Genomic DNA, 16,191 nt, shown 5'->3' with positions numbered 1-16,191 from the left:
AAAAAGGTCCAGTCCTTAATATTTCCCATCCAATCTGTTCTTTGTCTTCCTCTTCTTCTTTTTTCTTGTATCATTCCTTCTAGAAGTGTTTTTTGTAGGGATTCATGCCTTAGTATGTGACCAAGGTAGGTGGTTTTCCTTTTCTTAATGGTTTTCAACAGAGTCCTATCTTCTCCAATCATCTCTAATATTTCTAAATTACTAAATATATTATTAAATTACTAAAAATATTATAAATTACTAAAATTATAAATTACTAACTAAACTAAATTATTAAACTAAATTATAAATTACTAAATATATTTCTAAATTACTAAATAAATGATTGGATCTTGCTCCACCTTTGCTATGAGTTGCCTCAGCTTGCACTACCTTAAGGATCAGTTGCTGCTATTCAGGTATTTGCTTTCGCTTGGAATCGGCGAACTTTATATAATTTCTATATTCGGCATGAAACTCTTTTGAGTTTCTTATTCGGCTAAGAAACAATATGGGATGTAATATCCCTTAACTTAAATAAATTTCTAAATTAGTTTTTTTGGCAGTCTATGGGACTCTAAGAATTCTTCTGAGGATCCACATCTCAAAGGCTTTTAGTTTATTTCCACAATATTTTGATATTGTCCAGGTTTCTGCTCCATATAGAAGTGTTGACCATACATAACATTTGGACAGCCTAATTCTTGTTTTTGTGTGAATTTCCCTTAGGTCAGAATGTTTTTCATGTTAATGAAGGCTGATCTAGCATTTCTATTCTTCTTAATATTTCCTTATCACACTTTCCATTCTCTGTAATTAGTTGACCCAAATATATATAACTCTCTACTTGATCTAAGGTATTTCCTCTGATCTTAATATTTATATTGGGTATTTTCCCTTTTTCTCTTGTTACCAGCATGATTTTGGTTTTTCTGAAGTTGAAATTAAGTCTGTATTTTTCACTTAGTTTTAGCGTCTCTTCTAGTAGGTTTTGAAGATCTTTTTTATTTTCAGCTAGCAGTACTGTATCGTCTGCATATCTTAAGTTGTTTATATTTTTGCCTCCTATGCTGACTCCTCTAAATTCTTCTAATTGCTGGAAGATATTTTCAGTATAGAGATTAAACAATATAGGAGAAAGAACACAGCCTTGTCTGACACCCTTCTTTACTGGGAATTCCTCCGAGGTTTCTCCTGATATTTTTATTGAGGCAGTTTGCTCCCAATATAGATTTATCAGTAATCTGGTATCTTTACCATCTACTCCTAATTTTCTGATGTATTCAATTAGTTGTTCATGTTGTATATTGTCAAAGGCCTTTGTGTAGTCAATAAAACATAAGTAGACTTCTTTCTGCTTCTCCAGATATCTTTCTCTAATAGTTCTAATGTTGAAGGGTCCTTCTCTAGATCCTTTATTTTCCTGAAAACCAGATTGTGTTTCATTAATTTCCAATTTGATTTTATGTTTATTTCTTTCTAACAGTGCCAGATTAAACCCTGAAGAGGCCCTCTAGGCAGTCAAAATCTCGCCCCCCCTCACAAATTATCTCCTAATAAGTTTTTAATTTTACCAACCAACAATTTTAATAAACCAATTTTATTACACTAAACAAATAAACATATTATGTTATTAAACAATAATTATTAAATATTATTAAACAAAAAGTAAGGAAGACTATTACACTTTTTTTATATAATGTTCGTCAAGTAGCTTTATTTTATTGTCCTACATGTTTCGCCAATTTTTTTCTATCGGCACCTTCAGGGAATACAAACTAGTAAGCTATATGAAGGTAACAGACTAGGTTATAACTGATGGTTCTAATTCATACAAAAAATTAGTATTGAACGAGGCAATGCACGTGTCTCAGGAACATGATTTATTCGTTATGGCTCATGATGTAATTGTCACGAAAGTTCATTTCTTTGATGTTTAATGATCTGATTAAAGTTTTCCAAATTTTTGGTAAGGTTAGACCTTGATTCTTGTTTAGGTTTTCAGTTTTACTGGCGACTGTAGCTGCTTCCTTGAAGGTTCTTGAATGGTAGTTATCTTCTATATAGGGCATAAGGCTCTTATCCCACTCAATGTGATGGTTAGTAGAGGCAAAGTGGCAAGAAAGACCTGAAATGTCTTGTCTGTTGTTTCTGACATATCCTATGTGTTCTTTCTTTCTCGTTTCAAAGCTTCTAGAGGTCTGACCTACATAACTAATACCACATGAGCAAGGTATATTATATACTCCAGAGTACTTGTAAAATGGATGAGGATCTTTCGGTGATTTTAAAAATTTCCGAATAGTGTTGATTGGCTTGAATGCTACTCTGATATTATGTGGTTTTAGAAGGTTAGCTAATTTTTTGGAAATGCTGCTGACAAATGGAATAGTAATAGTACTGATGTATTGGACGTCATCACATTGTCAATGTGATATATCAGTCAAGAGAATCTTGTTATAGAGTCTTTTTGGATAACCATTTAAAGATAGTTCTCTGGATATTGTAGTTAATTCCATTTGTAGGTCATTCTTATCTGTTGTATACCGTATAGCTCTTTTCTTGAGCATATTGATAATGCTAAATTATCCATATGCCATTCCACATAAATTAAGAAATAATAAAGACATCATCATACTCAAAGCCGACCAAGGTAATAATACAGTTATATTAAATACTAAAAATTATGAAGAAAAAATTAAAAATCTATTATCTGACAGGTCTGTCTATGAAGTTCTCAGTAGAGATCCGACCATAAAAAACCATAATGACACTAATGAACTATTAAGTGGAATGACTAACTGGCCTATAGAAGTAATAAGAAAGTTAAAATCAATGCACCCACTAACTCCTAGACTGTATGGTGTTCCTAAAATTCATAAAGAAGGTATACCATTACGTCCAATAGTTGACGGAATCTATTCTCCCACTTACCAACTGTCCAAGTACCTTGCTAAGATTTCACAACAACACATTCACGTCTCGGATACTTATATTAAAAACTCACAACATTTTATAGATAAAATAAAAAACATCCCTATCTATGAAGAGGATATACTAGCAAGCTTAGATATTACATCTCTGTTTACAAACATTCCAGTGGTTGAAGTCATCAACATCTTAGACAACTTGTTCCCAAGAAACATCACTACTTTGTTCAATCACTGTTTAACTTCTATTTTATTTGGCCAAAAACTGTCTACAAACAACTCACCGGATTAGCCATGGGTAGCCCCCTCTCTCCTCCTTGTGCTGACTTATTCATGGAAGATCTAGAAGAAAAATTCTTATCCCAGATCATTCCAAAACCGAAAATTTGGTACAGATATATGGATGATATCTTTCTCATTTGGGATCATATGAAAGACGAACTAATGGATTACCTTAACCAAATCAATATTTTCCACCATACCATCAAATTCACATTAAAAATTGAAAAAGATGGAAAACTGCCATTTCTTGCCATCCCAATAAAGAAACAAACCAATAATAGTATCAACCTATATGTTTATAGAAAACCTACAAATACTGGACGTTACCTCCATTTCAACTTGTCTTATCATATAGCTCAGAAACTTAGCATTATCCATATGCTCAAGAAAAGAGCTATACGGTACAGAAGATAAGAATGACCTACAAATGGAATTAACTACAATATCCAGAGAACTATCTTTAAATGGTTATCCAAAAAGACTCTACAACAAGATTCTCTTGACTGATATATCACATAGACAATGTGATGACGTCCAATACATCAGTACTATTACTATTCCATTTAATAAATTTAGTTTAATCCTTTATCCAAGTGTGAGCAAACAAAGTTTGCGCCTGAAAGTATCTCCAGGACTGGGGTAAGGTGGTACAACACCAGGGCAACTCGTTGCAAAGGTGGAGCAAGTTACCAACTACTCCTGTCTCAGTATCTCCTATAATGCAAACCACATCTCCTTGCGGATATGTCTAATGTTATGCATTAAGGGAAGGGCCATAACATTAGACATATCTGCAAGGAGATGTGTTTTGCATTATAGGAGATACTGAGACAGGAGTAGTTGGTAGCTTGCTCCACCTTTGCAACAAGTTGTCCTGGTGTTGTACCACCTTACCCCAGTCCTGAAGATACTTTCAGGCGCAAACTTTGTTTGCTCACACTTGGATAAAGGATTAAACTAAATTTATTATACTCTAACCAAGTGAAAAATAAAAAAATTTCTACTATTCCATTTGTCAGCAGCATTTCCAAAAAATTAGCTGACCTTCTAAAACCACATATCAGAGTAGCATTCAAGCCAATCAACATTATTCGGAAATTTTTAAGATCACCGAAAGATCCTCATCCATTCTACAAGTACTCTGGAGTATATAATATACCTTGCTCATGTGGTATTAGTTATGTAGGTCAGACCTCTAGAAGCTTTGAAACGAGAAAGAAAGAACACATTGGATATGTCAGAAACAACAGACAAGACATTTCAGGCCTTACTTGCCACTTTGCCTCTAACCATCACATTGAGTGGGATAAGAGCCTTATGCCCTATATAGAAGATAACTACCATTCAAGAACCTTCAAGGAAGCAGCTACAGTCGCCAGTAAAACTGAAAACCTAAATAAGAATCAAGGTCTAACCTTACCAAAAATTTGGAAAACTTTAATCAGATCATTAAACATCAAAGAAATGAACTTTCGTGACAATTACATCATGAGCCATAACGAATAAATCACGTTCCTGAGACACGCACATTGCCTCGTTCAATACTAATTTTTTGTATGAATTAGAACCATCAGTTATACCTAGTCTGTTACTTTCATATAGCTTACTAGTTTGTATTCCCTGAAGATGCCGGTAGAAAAAAATTGGCGAAACATGCAGAACAATAAAATAAAGCTACTTGACGAACATTGTATAAAAAAAGTCTAATAGTCTTATAAATAATAGTCAAAAAAAAAAAAAAATTCAATACAAAAAGTAAGGAATTTTTAATTTTAATAAACAAACAAACTTCATTTCTGGAGGTTTCTTGTGTGTGTGCTCTACTGGGATAACATTAATGTAAAGTTTTCGTTTCTTTGAATTGATTCATTTTTTCTGTCTTTTGGAAACAATTTAAGAAAGCTTGATTATAATTTTCTTTCAGGATCAAATCAATATTAGTTTGATCCGTTGTGGCAGGGCCCCTAAATGGAGTGGTCCCATAGACCGGTGCATACTCTACCTATTTGGTAATCTGGCACTGCTTTTTAGGATGATATATAACATAACTTTTGCTATCTGACAGATCAGACTGATTGTTCTGTACTCTTCACATTTGATTGTCTTTGATTTTTTAGGCATTGGTAGGAATGTTGAGTGCTTATCTTTTGGCAGGTGTCCAGTTTCGTATATTTTGTTACATGTGTCAGTCAGTGATCTTATTGCCTTATCACTTAAAGCCTTTAAATATTCTGCTATAATTCCATCCATTCTTTTCCTGGTTTCAATTTCCTAAAGGCATTTGTTACTTCCCAGGTAAGAATAGTAGGCCCCTCCAAATCTTCTTGCAACAGCGTATCTATTCTGTCATGATTGTAGAGTTCCTTTGAATACTCTACCCATCTGTCCCTTATTTTGTCTTTCTCTATTAGGATGTTTCTACTGGTGTCTTCAATGCAATGAGAGCCTACCCTTTTGCAAGATTTGCTAGTTAGCTCCCTAACTTTTTCATGAAGTTCTCTGGCTTTGTGCTTTTTGTCCAAATGTTCAATTTCCTTTCATTTGTTGTTGAGCAATAGTTCTTTTGCAATCCTGCATTCTTTCCTGATCTCCTTGTTTAAGTTCTTGTATTCAGGACGATTTTTGTGTTTCTTTCTTTCTTTCCTCCATCATTTTCAGTATCTTGTCATTCATCCAGGGTTCACTCATCTTCTCAAATTTGGGAATTGTTTGTTTTACTGCCTTTTTTATGCCCTCTTTAAATTTCTGCCATCTATCCTCAGTCTCATCCTTAGGGTAAGAATACTTGGTGAAATCAGGAACATAACAGCAGTGGATTGTGCTAGTTCCTTTAAAAATTCATCTTGTATTTCTTGATTTTTAAGGGAGTCAAGATCATATTTTTCTATGTTTATAGGTTTCATTGTTTTTTTTTAATTTTATTGCTGCTTTAATGACCACAGGATTGTGGTCTGATCCAATATCAGTCCCCAGGTATGTTTTGGCTTGTAAGATGTTATTCCAGAATCTTTTTTTAATCATCGTCATAATGCTAATTAGAGGTATAGACCATATTGGTCTGTTCTGGTCTCATTATCCAACATCCTTTTTTGAGGTCTACGCTGCCTTCTCTTTCCAGTTGGTTTATATTTTAGTATGTGTTTAGGATATCAGGTGTTGCCCATTCGGTTTATATGCCCTATCCATTTTTGTTTATAATAGTTTTTCTTTTGGTGATTTTGTTTTGAGTTTTTTTTAAATGACTTTGTTCCTTTTTTTGTCTAATGTGTAATAATGAGATTTATGAGTTCTTCTCATAAATCTCATTTCATTGTTTATCTTGTTTGTTTATTGCCAAATTTCACTGCCATGTAATAATGTGGGCACTGCTAAAGTATTGTAAATTTTTAAGCGTGTTTCTTTTTGTACTATATATGAATTGAGTGTTCTATTTATCAGGTCTATAATCTGTAAAAATTTTGAAGTTTTTAATTTTATGTCTTTTTCTCCTTTGTATGATATTTCACATCCAAGATAATGGAAAGTATTTATCTGTTCTATTATTTTTTTATTAATAACTATTTTACTTCTAACTGGAGTTTGCCGACAAAATGGCATTGTTTTAGTTTTATCTATGGAAATTTTCATTCCAAACTGTTCTACTATAACATTTCAATTATATATTGCTCTTTGTAAATTGTCTTCTTTATCTGATATTATTACCTGATCATCAGCAAATAATAGCGTATTTATTTTGTTATTCCGGGAAATTTCTATACCTTGATTGTTTAAGGTGTTCCACTGTATTAATATTTCATTAATGTGAATATTGAACAGGGGTGGAGACAGAGGCTAACTCTGTCTTACTCCTTGGTTTATATATGGTTTTTCAGACTTTTTTTTTCATTTATTTTTTATTTTTTATTTTTTCATTATCTTTGTATCTATTCAATATTGCATGTAGTAAAATATAGGTGTATTTATTCTTTGCAATATAACAGTATATATATCTTTTTACTTTGTCAAATGCTTTTTTGTAATCTATAAACAAAAGATGAGTTTGTAAATTAAATTCTCTTCTTTTTTTCTATAAGTAATTTTAAACAGAGAGCTGCATCCAGTGTACATCCTTTTCTAAGTCCATTTTGACATTCTAATAATATTTTTTCACTCTATATTTTGAGTTTTTCATTAAGTATTCTACTATATATTTTGTAACATGTATTCAATAAACTAATTACCTCTGTAATTAGCAGGTTTTGTTTTATCCCCTTTTTTAAATATAGGTATTGCTATACTTGTATTCCATTCTATTGGTATTGTTGCGTCATTGCTTTCTCCTATTTTCTAACCTTTATTATCTCTGTAATCGCTATTATCTAGTCTGCATACGGCCCTAAGAAGTTTCTATCTGGGTTTGTCTCCTTTTTGAATACTGGCAAATTTATATTTTAAAGCGGCGCCAGCCAGTATCCTATAATAGAAAGGACTCTTACTCAGGGAGACTTTCCTAAAACTTTAGGCATATGCACATTAATAAACACTTTGTTATGTCATATAGATTTCAGTTAGCAGTCGTGACCTGTAATCTATCTCTAAACACTTTCTATTCCCTCCCGCCTAGTTTCAATTTTATAAGTGGTAATTTGATCTCGTAACCAGGCATAACTCAGGCATAAGAGATAAAACATATTTATTGGGATTTCAAGACATTTACAACTATGATGTATCATATATTCAAGTATCTCAAATTCATACAAATAAATTCATGCTAAGAAGATCAGTACATACTAAGTTAATTCAAATCATGCTAAGTTAGTTCTGGAAAATGCTAAACAAAACTAGATAAGGTAAATGAAATACATTACTACTCAAACTATAATCCTTTTCCACAAGTTACTCATTAGTTACACATTATACGTTCTGATGACATTCAATAAAATGCTCTTCTTCTTGCAATATCAGCTTCACTTATCAAATTCAGTCACACTCATATATGTAAATCGCTTCCAGACAATTTTGTTTAATGGAAGCTAGTTACTCCAAATAATAATTCTCACTAAAATTCTCTAGTAAATTGTCCACATTCTTCTCTTATACACGATTTTCTTTCCTCTAACACAACTGAAACATATAATAAAATTCTCTACTTTACCGACTCTTTTCTGGATGCCAGGTCGCTTCCACGTGTAGGATCTGGTTACCTTCCGATTAGGCTGTCTCTACACCTGGCGTTGGAGCTACACTGTCCTTGAACTGCTGCCTGACATTCATGTCTGTTACCGTGTCTAAGGAAACTTTCCTCGTTCCTTCCGATGGGACATTCAGTGAGGGGCTCAATTCTGCAGAGGCCGATATCTCATGATTAGCTCTGCGTGGAATCTCTCAAGCATCTCCAGGAAAAGGCCTGCTGTCCAACATCGCTGCACCGACGCACCTCTCTCTTAAACCACCAGTCAAAGGATCCATGAGAAGAACAGCCCAAAAAAAGTCCAGTAAAATGGCGCGCATCGCCTTATATTCCCACTTCATGCATCCTCTTTTTCGTTGCGTATTTTCTGCACGACCCTCCTCGTTCATGCCCCCAAGTTGATCCCTTACTCTCCCTTGTACGGCTCAATACTACCTTTGGACTGCTACTTACAACTTGTTTAGTGATTTACAGCATACTAGATACCTTAATGAAACTATTAATTTTCTCATACAAATTCTCTATTCTGACACAGATTCTCTATTTTGATTTCCAGTTAGATAGCAACAAAATCTTAGTAATTTACATAAGGAATATATATTTTCACATATAGCAAACAATTTTCTTTATTTTCTGCTGGAGTGCAAGTATTGTTAGATTTAACATGTTAAATCCTGAATGAATAATTTACTTTCGAAAGTTCTCCATTCAGGATCTAACAGTATTTGTCCATTTGCATATATTTTATTTAAAAATTTTAATAATCTTTGATGAAATTTTTTTCCAGCAAATTTTTACAGTTCGGAGTTTATCCCATCTTCTCCTGCTGATTTGCTATTTTTTATTTAGGTTGTCCTTTAATTCTTTCATTGTTATTATATTATTTAAAGTATTTTGTAAGTTTCTGGTTTAATTTTTTTTGATGCCACTATTATCCATCCAAAGATTTGTAAAGTAATCCGAGAATTCTTTTACATCTATTTCATTTTTATATTTATATTTGTATTTTCTTTTTATATCTACATTCATGTGTTTTAGTATCTTATATGCATTGGGTCTTATTTTGTATATGTCATTTTCTAGATATGATACAAATTTTTCCCATCTTTCTCTGTGTCTCTTTCTGGTTTCTCTTTTGGCTACTGCATTAATGACCACAGGGTTGTGGTCTGATCCAATATCAGCCCCCAGGTATGTTTTGGCTTGTAAGATGTTATTCTAGAATCTTTTTTTAATCATTATATAGTCAGTCTGGTTCCTACAGCTGTCTTCAGGACTTTTCCCATATGTAAAGTCTTCTAGGAGGCTGGCTAAATAAAGTATTTGTTATTACCTACTTTTCTTTCATCCCTGCTCTTTATCCTATACATTAATAACCTCCTCTCATCAACCTCAACTTGGTGACCTGTTCTTTGTCACTATTTCTTATCTATAAATTAAAGATGCTAAGAAATTATATTCTTAGTTTCATTTTTTATCCAAGTGTAAACAAACAAAATTTTCACATGGTCACTTCATGACTAGACTACATGTATACAGAGGCTAATGACTTCACATCAATTTCCTTAATAGCCATAATGCAACTCACATATCCTTATAGACATGTATAATGCTATACATTATGAGAAGGACCACTCCCAAGACCAATTTCGACCTTTATTGGGGTCTTATCAATGGGAACCTGACTCAGAAGTGATATCGAGGTTGAAGTAATGCAGAAGTCTTTTCATATGCGAGTAGTCAGAAGGTGTTACACATTATTACTAAAATATTCTGGATTAGAGATAGATGTTGAAAGCTTTTTCACTTGGTTATGCAATAAATTAAAGATGCAAAAGCTTCTCCACTTTTTGCTGACCAAATAATCCTTGGAAATAATGAAGATGAACTAAAAAAATCACTATGCAGTTTAAATAATCTGATAACATATGGTATGAAATATCAACAGACGAAACAAAAGTCATGGCCTTCAAAGCTCAAAGGTGCTAATCCATTAAAAAGCAAAATAGTAATAAACAACAAAATAAATATTCAAATATTTAGGATGCACTGTGGTCTGTATGTGTTCCTATTATTAATTATTATGCCACAGGTACCTCTAAAGATTTAGGATGCACAATGTCATATGAAAATGACGCTGATATAGAACAGAAGCTATCAAACTTTTTAAAAGTAACAGGCATTATAAATAAAATTTTTAAACCCAATTATGTACAAAAACACACATGAATAAGAATCTAGAGTACAGTAGCTAAACTTACCTAACTTTATGGCAGTGAGATATGGACAATAAAAAAAGCAGATGAAAGAAGAATTGAATGATCTGAAATTAAATTTCTGCACAGAACTGAAGGAGTCACAATAATGGACAAAATAAAAAGCAGCAAAATCAGAAATAAACTTGGAATTACAAACTCACTAAATGAAACAATTATTTGCTATAGAGAAAAATGGAAAGAACACGTACTGAGAATGAGTAGAAGCAGAATACCTAAACAAATTCTAAATTACCACCCAAAAGGTACTCGATGCAGAGGAAGACCCTTAAAAAGATGAAATTGAGTCCGGAACAGGCCATTTAGCCTATAAGCCTGGAAAGGAAGAAGAAGAAAAATTATACTTTTGTTTTCATCCTTTATCCAAGTGAAAGCAAACAAAGTTTGTTCATTAAGTCACTTCACAACTGAACTACTTGTTTATGGAGGCTAATGACTTTGCATCAATTGCCTTAATATCCCATAATGCAATGCACAAATCCTTATGGACATGTATAATGCTATACATTATGGGAAGGGCCAATCCAGACTGGTTTCGATCTGGCTCTCACTGATGAGACCTCATCAGTGCCAGATCCTAAAGTGATACCAAGGTTGAAGTAATGCAGAAGTCATTCAACATGATGTTCAACTTTCAACATCTCGAGAGTATTTTAGTAATAAGATTGACACCTTTTGACTACTTTTATATGGAAATATGACTTCTGCATTACTTTGACTTTGGTATCACTTCTGGTTCTGAATGATGAGACCTCAATAAAGGTTGAAACTAGGATAAATTTTGGACAGGAGAATCAGTACATCATCTAATGGAACATTTGGCAAAAGGGGATGATACATCAAAGCTTACTAAGTGGTCATTCTCCTCTAATTGAACAATGCTTTTAAATTGTGTGGAGTTTCATGTAAGACATTGTTTTACTGATGTGTTTGTTGAATTAGGATGTCAAGTGTTTTGCTAGTGGGACAATTTATGGTGTCAACCATGGGGTACATCGGATCTCCAGGTTTATGGATGTTAGGCAGCCTGTACATACAATCTTAATGCTTTCTAACAGACTTATAGTTTTGTTTTTAATTGATACTGAAGGATTTCTACTATCATTTTTTTATTTTTATTTTGGTTTAACCAATAAGAATACAATTTGGTTGGCTAAATCCCAAATTGCCAGCCCATCCTCGTTCGTTCAGTATCCAAGTAGATACCCAACAGGGTGCACCACGAGAAGGTGAGGATTGGACATTAGGTCAGAAGCCCTGGTCGATTCTCCGCATTCCTTTAAAGGCTATGTGGAGGTCTCCTCTCAGTTATACAGCTTCGACCCTTAAGCACCCCCCATGACAACATGACAAAATTTCATGCCGGCTGGGGCGTCGCCCGGTTAAACAAGGCCCCCGTTGTTTTCGCCAGGGAACCAGGGCGAACAGCAAAAAGTCAGCTACTGGAACAAATCTGAAAACAAACCCCAACTCAACATCACCAGAGTTAAAGATCGGTACTATCAACGTAAGAAGCCTGAATGGCAAAGAAATGGAGCTAGCTGAGGAATTAGATAAATACCAGATCGACATAATAGGGGTAACTGAAACAAAAAAGACCAAAACTGGTGAGATCTTTCTGAGCAATAAATACAAAATGTTATATTCAGGCAATGACAATCAAGGAAAAGAAGGAGTAGCCATAGTATTCAACACAAAATACGAGGCTAATCTTCTTGAATGGCAGGCAGTCTCAAGTAGAGTAATGTGGGCAAATATGAGAATGGGGAACTGGACAATGAGACTTATTTGTGCCTATGGTCCCACAGAAAGTTCTACTAAGGTAGAAGTGGAGGAATTTTTTGATGCATTAGAAAAAGCAACTGACACAATGAAAAATGAAAAGTTGGTCCTTGTTGGGGATCTAAATAGCAGAGTAGGAAATGATTGTGAGACATACAAAAATATTTTGGGAAAATTTGGAGAAAAGAGCAAAGCTAATAATAATGGCAAATATCTGTTGGATTTCTGCTTAGGACATGGACTGGTTATTACTAACACCATGTTCCAACATAAAAATGTGCACAAATTCACATGGAGAGAAGAGGCTAGGAATAAGAAAAGTCTCATTGACTATGTTATTGTTGATAGTGATGTTTTCTCCCTGGTGCAGGACCAGAGTGTACAGAGGATTTGAAATTGGAAGTGATCACTATTTAGTCTTGAGCAGGATAAAATTGAATTTCATATCGAAAAGAATAACATATAAGAAAGTTTTAAAGCGAATAAAAGTTGAGCAGCTCTCAGATGTGAACTTTAGACTAAAATACACAAAGATTATTGAAGAAAAAATGAAAGCGTTTGAGAACAGGAACCAAACCTTGGAGATTCAGTGGCAAGCCTTCAAGAAAACACTGATTGATTCAGCCAGAGAGGCATGTGGTGAGGTTGTCTGCAAGGATAGAAAAATCAGAACTCCCTGGTGGACACAGGAAGTTAAAGTGGCAGTGAAGGAAAAGAAGAAAGCATATCAAAAGTTCCTGTCAAATAAGTCAGCTTGTGCTCTTAGAGAATATAGAGACAAATGCAAGAATGCTAAACACTGTGTAAAACTAGCTAAACAAAAGTCATGGGAGGACTTTGGCAAGAATATAGAAAATAAATATCAAGAAGGTGGCAAAATATTCTGCAGGTTGTTGAAGAAGCTTAGGAATGGAGGAAAGAGTGCTGTAAAAGGAGTTAGAGATGATAAAGGTGACATGAAAACTGGAATAAAAGATATCCTTGAAGTATGGAGTAATTACTTTGAAAAACTGCTAAATGAAGCAAGCAGTGATGACAGCACAGTGGTATAAAACACTGACCAGGCATACAGGCAGGAATACATATCCATACTTGAAGTAGAAAAAGCCATCAAAGGCTTGAAATGTGGAAAGGCAGCTGGAGTAGATGATATTCGACCAGAAATGCTGACGTATGGTGGTATAAGAGTCTTACAGTGGCTGCACTGCATAGTTCAGAATGCCTGGACAGAGGGACGAATTCCCGATGATTGGAGTAGAGCTCTCATAGTACCCATATATAAAAAGGGAAATAAAACTGAATGTGAGAATTACAGAGGTATTTCCCTACTGAGTGTTCCTGGCAAAATCTATGCAAGTATACTTGAGAAACGGTTGAGAAGAATTGTGGAAGAAAAGCTTGGTGAAGAACAAGCTGGATTCAAGCCAAACAGAGGCTGTCAGGTTAAGATCTTCACTTTACGACAAATAGTCGAGAAAGCATGGGAATATAACAAAGATCTGTATTTAAGTTTTGTCGATTTGGAAAAGGCATATGATAAGGTGCCAAGAGAGAAGCTATTCACTACGCTGCAGTTATATGGTGTCAATGGGGCATTATATCAAGCAATACTTAGTCTTTATTTGAGTTGTAAGTCAGCAGTTAGAATTGAAGGAAGTACAGGAAGATGGTTTAATGTTAAATCTGGTGTGAGACAAGGATGTACATTATCCTCTCTGTTATTCATTATCTATATGGATCACATTATGAAGGAAAGTGGTATTAAACATGATATCAAAATTGGAGATGTTAATGTCAGCCCTTTGCTTTATGCGGATGATGTTATACTTCTAAATAAATCCGCTACAAGTCTGCAAGATTCTCTGACTAAATTGAATAGCTGTTGTAATAGATATGGTATGAAGGTCAGCAATAAAAAGACAAAGACAATGAAAATAGGCAGAATCATTGAAAATGTCAACTGTGTTGTGAATGGAGGACCTGTGGAACAAGTAAAACATTTCATCTACTTAGGCATGATTTTTAGTGAAGATGGTAAATTAAATATTGAAATAGACAACAGAATCAGCAAAGCTGGTATGGTGGGAAGTCAATTGAATAAATTCATATGGAATAAGAGAGAAATTAGTCTGAACACTAAATTAGCTGTATACAAGACAGTGTTCAAACCAGTTTTAACTTATGGATCTGAGAGCTGGGTCAGAAGTAAAACACTTGACCAAAGACTAGAGACCGCAGATATGAGAGTCCTGAGAAAGATTAGAGGCGTGAACAGATGGCATCAATGGCAATATCATATTAAAAATGAGGATATTAGGAAAGACCTTGACATTGTCTGCATCCAGGAATGCGTTAGCAGAGCTAATCTCAGGTGGTATGGTCATTTAAACAGAATGGGCGAGGAAAGATTAGCAAAACAAGTGTTCTCTGCCAGGTTGGCAGGAAAACGACCCAGAGGAAGACCAAGATATAGGTGGATTGATATGGTACAAAGTGCCTTAGACGATAGAAATATAAGATCTGATAATGTTGGAGTCTTGACAAGTAACAGACTGATTTGGAGGAAAATTGTAGATAGGAAGTTAGTAATGATATAATTTTTTCATGTAGTACTATCATATCCTGTACACCCATTGTGGGTACATGGCAGGAATTTGATGATGATGATGATGGATTTCTACTGTAGGCAAATAAGTTGATGGTATTGGATAGCAACTGGCAGAAGTTTTTTGATGGTGAATTTGATTTTTGCCATTTTGATTATTGATTTTTTGTCCATATGGGATTTTTACTGGAGCAATAGCAAACTTAAACCCTTTGCTTAGAATTTTGATTTCATTGTCTGAAAGTCTATAATCTGACAAGTTGTGGATCACCTTGTCTGCCAGAAGTTGCTGAAGATTTTTCTTCCTTGCAAGTTTGTTGAACTTCCTTATTAAACTCTTCTTATTTTCTTTAAATATTCTAAGTTCATTTTTGACTGATAAGCATGCTAAGAACACCCAAATATCAGGCCTCAACAGCTTAGAAACCTTAAGGTAAAGGTCATAACACTTTGCATTGATTGTGCTAAGTATCCTGCAGGTGTTTTGTATTTGCTCCTTAAGTACAGATAGGCTAGCCTTTGTGTATATTTTGAGTGCTCAAGGGGAGCAGAAGTTTTATTTTACCCTTACAGAGATAGGAATAAGGTTATGACACTGCTTAAGAAAGGTGAGTCTGTTGATGAATGCACGTAGCTTGTTGAAGCTTGAAGAATGCACGTAGCTTGTTGAAGGCTTTCATGTCTTCACTGATAATTTTTCCATAAAGACGTAATTCCATGTATAAATTTTTGTAACTGCTGCTGTTATTCGTGTCAAAGTTTCTGGAACAAGGGTACGTGGACACTGGAATGTAAAGAAATAATTTATTAATTATTTACAGCTATGTGTTTCTATCTTAAGTTAACATTATCAGAGTCAATTTAACACTACACAATCAGGAAAGACAAACTAACATGACCTGGATAACAAGAACAGTCGGTGCGTGGAGGGAAACTGTGGCAGTCTTTGTGGTGATTCCTGTTGTTAATGCTAATGGGTGGATAGGGCTGTGCACCAAAATATGTTTTAAATTATACCATCCATTGCAGTTAACCTAGTTTTTTAGAACTGGTGCTGCTTCAACTTTACAAATTCCAGTTCAAGTTGGAGAAACTGTTCCTGGCAGTAGCACAAGTTCTACAAAGCCCAGTTAACTATAACAGAATTGATGGTATGATCTTAAACAG

At 34.3% G+C, this 16,191-nt stretch overlaps 1 protein-coding gene across 1 annotated transcript in view; it reads left to right on the top strand.

Annotated features, from left to right (window-relative positions):
- Sbf (SET domain binding factor) overlaps positions 1 to 16,191 on the top strand; it is a 631,948-nt gene that overhangs the window by 380,795 nt on the left and 234,962 nt on the right. The window lies entirely within an intron of this gene.

Source organism: Typopeltis vanoorti, chromosome 25 (assembly GCF_054136105.1).
Source record: "Typopeltis vanoorti isolate ZY-2024b chromosome 25, IOZ_Tvanoo_1.0, whole genome shotgun sequence".
NCBI classification, from domain to species: domain Eukaryota; kingdom Metazoa; phylum Arthropoda; class Arachnida; order Uropygi; family Thelyphonidae; genus Typopeltis; species Typopeltis vanoorti.
This window is presented reverse-complemented; position numbering and strand designations above follow the sequence as displayed.